Source organism: Glycine soja, chromosome 3 (genome assembly GCF_004193775.1).
Source record: "Glycine soja cultivar W05 chromosome 3, ASM419377v2, whole genome shotgun sequence".
Taxonomy (NCBI): domain Eukaryota; kingdom Viridiplantae; phylum Streptophyta; class Magnoliopsida; order Fabales; family Fabaceae; genus Glycine; species Glycine soja.
In genome coordinates, this window is record NC_041004.1 from 33317051 (window position 1) to 33323138 (window position 6088).

A 6088-nucleotide genomic window follows, 5' to 3' on the forward strand; every position below is an offset into this window, starting at 1 on the left:
ATTTAGTTGAGAGCATTAAATCATATGATTTTTTTGTGAAGTATGAATAAAAAATACAAGAGGAAAGAAAGTCTCAGACACCACAAAGGAGTCTTTCATAAGTTTCTCTATGATGGTGTGAAGAGAAGAGTCTCATCTTTACTTCAAAACACTTGAACACACATCCTAACCAGTCAAAGTATCTGTCTCACCATTAGAATTATGTGAATCATGTGACATACATGTAAGGGATAAAGTCCAACTGCTTCTCACTAACATTATTATTTTTAGAATCTTAGATGCATGTTTGTGCATGGGATACGTAGAATTTTGTCACAGATAGGTGGACATCTTTGTCTAGGTTTCAAAAACATGATTGACGAATCAAGGCTAAGTTTCTAAAATATTCTTGTATCTCTGTCTTCATGTTGACCAAGTCAAGGTGAGTGTCTGGAAAGAGTCAACTGAAGAGATAAGAGATATTGGTCATAGATGACATTAGAGTGTACAAGGTTTTTGACATGGGTAGGTAAGGAAACATATAGTCAACCAATATCCTAGGCTCTATTTGGACAAAGGTCAACCACCTTGAAGTAGGAATAACTAATATGCACATATGACACCCTACTACTAAGTGGGCCAATAACAAGCCAATTCAAAAATCAAATTGAACACTGGTCATCTCCTAGACATTGTTTTATGTTTGTTTGTGTGTTCAAATATGTCTTCTTTTTTTAGTCTCATCTATATTTTGTTTTATTTTTGTCCTTGTATTTTTTTTCATCCTATAAGTTTATTTTTTTCATCTTTGATTTTTTATAAGTTTCTTTTGTTCATTTTTAGTTTTCATGATGTCACTCTTCTTGAAATGGCATGTGATTGCATAATCATGATGTCATCTTTTGTTCGTCAACATTAACATTTTTAGTAAAGGTGACTTAGCAATAAGACTAAAAATGAAAAGAAAAAAAGGATGAACTTATAGGGATTGTTTTCATATTTAAGCCTCAAAAGAATATTGGTACCTTTCTTTAATAAACAATGATGATAAAGATATATACTTGTAATATTCACCTTATAGATAACATAAAATTGATAATATGGCTTATTAATAGGATTTTTTATTTTTTTACTACTAAAATGACTTCTAGAGTTACTTTTGTTGTCTTTTTTTTTTGTCATCATGTTATTATTGTGAAATATCTAGTAATTTTTTCAATAATTATTTTTTGTCAAAAAACTTGATTGGTTGTCTTAGTAAGGTTTTTCCTTTCAATCATATTTTTTTTAATTCATAAGACTCTTAAACCTTATTTAAGGAATTTGAACCTAATTTCACTTAACTCTTTTGATATGCATGTTATTATTTTTATTAATTGATTTTAATATTTATGCATCAATAGTTGAAAATAATTTTATATGGTCATCCAATCATAATTCATCATTGGTATGCTTAGTAGGACAATTATTATAAAAGTCAATAAACTTACCATTAATGATACTTTGTGATTGGAAGATATTATAAATTTCTTTTATACTATCAGTCATCTACCTTTTTCTCTTATTGATTTTCGTAAATATATTTAGATTTGCAAATAACTTATAATGTTTTCAGTTGTGAGTTTTGAATGAAAATTTAATTTAAAATGACTTAACAAATTTAATTAAAAAAACATCTGAGACAAAAAATGTGAATTTCATTTTTTTAGTAAAATAAAAACTAATGAAAATGAAATAATTAAAAATTAAAGGACTTGATTGTAATAACAAAAAATTAAATAGATTAAATTGGAATATAAAATATTGATGGCCAAAATTTATACATTACTTACATAGAAGGAGACCAAAAATAGAATTATGTACTTTTTTAAAAAAATAATATTATATTTAACAAACATGCCAATATATCATTGGTCTTACTAGAACTTTTGCAAGTATAGTGGGGGAAATGTGATTGGGAAAAAGACCTACTATAGATAGTCTATGAGGTTCCACAATAAATATTGGTCCTAACAAAACTCATAAATATTCTATAACAATGTCATTGTGACCCAAAATTATATATAACATACAAATAGTGCTTTATTTTAACATTTAAAATAAAATAAAAAACAAAGATGAGACATCAAAATTAAAAAATGAATAGAGAAAGTATTTTTTTTAATGAAATATTAAAAATATTTTTAGAAACAGTGTAATAAGGTTATGTTATTTAAAAAAACAACTAATTTTTTTTAGCTTTAGTGTTTTAATCTACACGATTAGTGTTTAGGGTTTTCTCTCTGTTTGTGGGAGTTTAAGGTTCCAACTATCATATTTCACTCATTTTTGGGATTTTGATGATGGAGATCAACATGAAGGATCTATCATTGGTTGAAAAAGAAGAGGATGGTTTAGCTTATGATGTAGAGAAGGACCCTGATGTTTCTTCCAATGTGGAACTTTGTCTTATGGGTCATTTTCTTGCTGATAAGGTGATAAGGGTGAGCCCCATGAAGGAAAGAATAATAGATATATGGTGGCCAGGGAAGGGAGCTTTAATTAGAGAGATCCCAAGGGTTTATTTGTGTTCCAGTTCTATGATAAAGGTTCTCAATGGTAGCCTGTGGAGTTTTGATAATCATCTTCTTATACCAAAAAGCATAAAACCAGGCAATGTCATTGACCAAATTCCATTATTTTATGTGAAGTCCACAGTCTTCCAGTGGGTTTCACAACACCAGTCATAGGGAAACATTTGAAAAATTTTATTGAGAGAATTTGTTGAGTATGATGAGAATAACAAGGTAGGGGTGTTCTGAATCTATATACGCATTAAGGTCAGAATGGATGTGCACATCTGTTAAGAAGGAGAAAAAAGTGAAAAGTCAGGAGGGAATAAAACAAAGTGACTTACAAGTATGAGAAGTTATGACTGTTTTGTTTCCTCTATGGTGTCTTGGGGCACACAGATCAATTCTTTGTAAAGCTGTTTGATCTGGAAAACAATGTTGGACATAAAGAATGGGGCCTTGATTTCAGGGTGAAGGTTAAGAAGGGTGAAGGAGGTTCACAATGGCTCTGGGAGGAGGGTAAAGATTGGAATTCAATTGAAATCAATCATACCAGATTCTCAAGAACAATGAACATAGTTACTAAAGATCTTAATTCAGAAAGATTTCTAGTATGGATAATATGGTAACCGAATAAAATCAAGGTGATAAAGCTAAAAAAGGAAAGAAAGGGCAAGGCAATATGGGAGGATCGTCTTTAATTATGCATGGATTATCCTCTACTCCAACAAATGAGAAGAATTTGAAAAAAGACGAAGAAGACCAAAATGAGAAAATGATAAGAAGAAGAGGTCTAAATACTGAAATCATGAGAAATGAAGTGCAAATGCTCAATACGAATACCAAACATTTTTTATTGGTAGGTCGTGGTTCCTAGGCCTGCCAGGAGTAATGAGTATCATCAATTGGAAATTGGAATGGTCAAGGCCTAGGTAACCTGCGCCCAGTTACTACCCTTAAAGACCTTGTTTGCACCCACAAAGCAAACTTGGTATTTTTGTCAAAGACTCTAGTTCATAAAAATAAAATTGATGAAATTTATAGAAGTATTAATTTTGATAGTTGCTTTCAGTTGATAGGGAAGGTAGAGGTAGGGGATTGGCAATTTTAGGAGGAAACTCCCTAATTTTAAGATCACATCTTTTTCTAATCACCATATTGATATAGAGAATGATGGGGAAAAAGAGGTATTGAATTTGACGGTATATTTTGTAATCATCGAAAGAAGTCATGGGACTATATTAGACATCTTGTTTCAACATCCAATCTTGCATGGTGCATAATAGGTGATTTTAATGACCCGTTAAATGAAGCAAATGAGTTTGGCATAATTGATCATCCTCAAAGGTTGTTCCAAGGGTTTAGGGAGGTGGTAATAAAGTGTCTTTCAATTTATCTTCCATTAGAAGGCTATCCATTTACATGGAGTAGGAGTTAGGGGACATTAAATATTGTAGAGGAGAGACTTGATCGAGCCTTAGTCACTGGCCCGTGGCTTGATAAATTTTCCCATGCATCATTAAACAATTGATGGCAGTAGCGTCAGATCACAACACTATTCATCTCACTGGGGAGATTTACACCTATGAGTCATGAACAATCATATAAGTGAATCTAACACCACACCTTAATCCAAAACCTTAGGCTTAGGTTTATGGCTCTTGTCTTCACTTATATATTGTTCAATTGTCTCATTCTTACAGTTGTGAGACTTCACCTCACACCTGTACTCTAATAATCTCCAAATTTTAAACACAAAGAAGAAGGTTGTGAAAAGACGCTTCAAATTTGAAAATACATTGTTGGGAGAAGTGAGTTAGAAAAGGTAGTCCAATTGGGGTGGTTGAAAGCTTCTTAGGAGAATCTGCCTTAGAAGCTTAGGACCTGTGCTAGAGAGTTAGAGTCTTGGGGGAAGTCTTTAGATCGCCAATTTAAAGGGGACATAAAAAATGAAAAAAAAAATGACCTTGACATATTACACTACTTGGATGATGCTGCCTTGGTTAATTTAATAAAGAACAAACAAGATCTTTTAGCGACGTTGTTGGTTAAAAAAGATAGTTATTGGCGTCATAGAGCCAAAATGCATTGGCTCCAAGAGAGGGGCATTAACACACACCTTTTCCATCAAATGGCGTATGTTCAAAGGAAAATAAATACCATAGAGAAGCTTCAGGACAAGGATGATCGAGAGATTAATGATCAACAATGTATTTGTCAGGTTGTTCATAACAACTTGTCAAATTTATTTAATTCATCAAATGGCACAAATCAGGAAGTAGTAGATGTCATACATCCATCAGTTATGGAGGAAAATAATTTGATGCTTGTTGCTCCTTTCACAAAAGAGAAATTTCACAAGGCATGCTTTCAAATGCATCCCGATAAATCACTGAGATCGATGGGTTGAACTTGACTTTTTACAGAAGATTCAAGGAACTATGAAGTGATGGTGTCAAGGATGCTTGTTGTTCTTGGTTAAATAATGGTGTTTTCCTTGAAGGGATAAATGATACCATTGTGATTTTGATCTCAAAAATTGATAACCCTATGAATATGAAAGATTTATGTTTGATAGCTTCGTCCAATGTAAATTACAAGATTCTATCCAAAGCCCTTGCTAATCGTTTGAAGAGGATTCTCCCCAACATTATTGCAAATGAACAATCGACATTTATTTTTGGTAGAACCATTATGCATAACATCCTCATTGCATCAGAGGTGGTTCGCCATCTTCATTGTAAAATGTGTGACGGAATAGGGGTTATGGCTTTGAAGCTAGATATTTGCAAGGCCTATCATCGTATAGACCAGGGGTATTTGTGCGATGTGATGTTAAAAATAGGATTTGCTTGCACTCAGGTGAACTAGTGATGTTACGCGTAGAGTGATATGTTATTTGGTTCAGGAAAATTTTAGGGCTTACCTTTGATGATTGGGTGGAGCAGAAAGGCAACATTCAAGTTTGTTACAGAGAAAATCTGGAAGAAAAATCATTCCATGAGTGAAATTCTTGTCTAAGGCAATTTTGAAGTGATGATAAAATTAGATCTTCAAGCGATTCCAACTTTTGTGATAAGTGTTTATCTCTTGCCAAAGTCCACTATTGATGAAATTTAATGTCTTCTTAACTCATATAGGTGGGGTGTTAAAGGAAAGGGAATTAAATGGATGAAATGGGAGAAACTTATTAGTAAAGGAGGGGAGGCATGGACTTTTGAAATCTACATGGCTTCAATCTGGCCATGCTTGGGAAACAAGGGTGAAAATTTATTTCTCACCCCAATGCTTTAGTATCAAGACTCTTCAAAGCTAAATACTTTCCTTAAGTTTTTTGGATGTGGACATTGGTCATAGTCCAGAGTTATATTTCGCAAAGCATTTGGAGAACTCGGGTGTTGATCAAGGAGGGAGTTAGATGACATATTGGTGATGACTCTCTTACAAACTTATGGCAAGAACCTTGGTTGGGGGAATTTAAATGATACAAGTTACGTCCTTTCCCTCACACTAGTGTTAATCATCTATTGATGAAGGATTTAATGGTCATTGGTGAG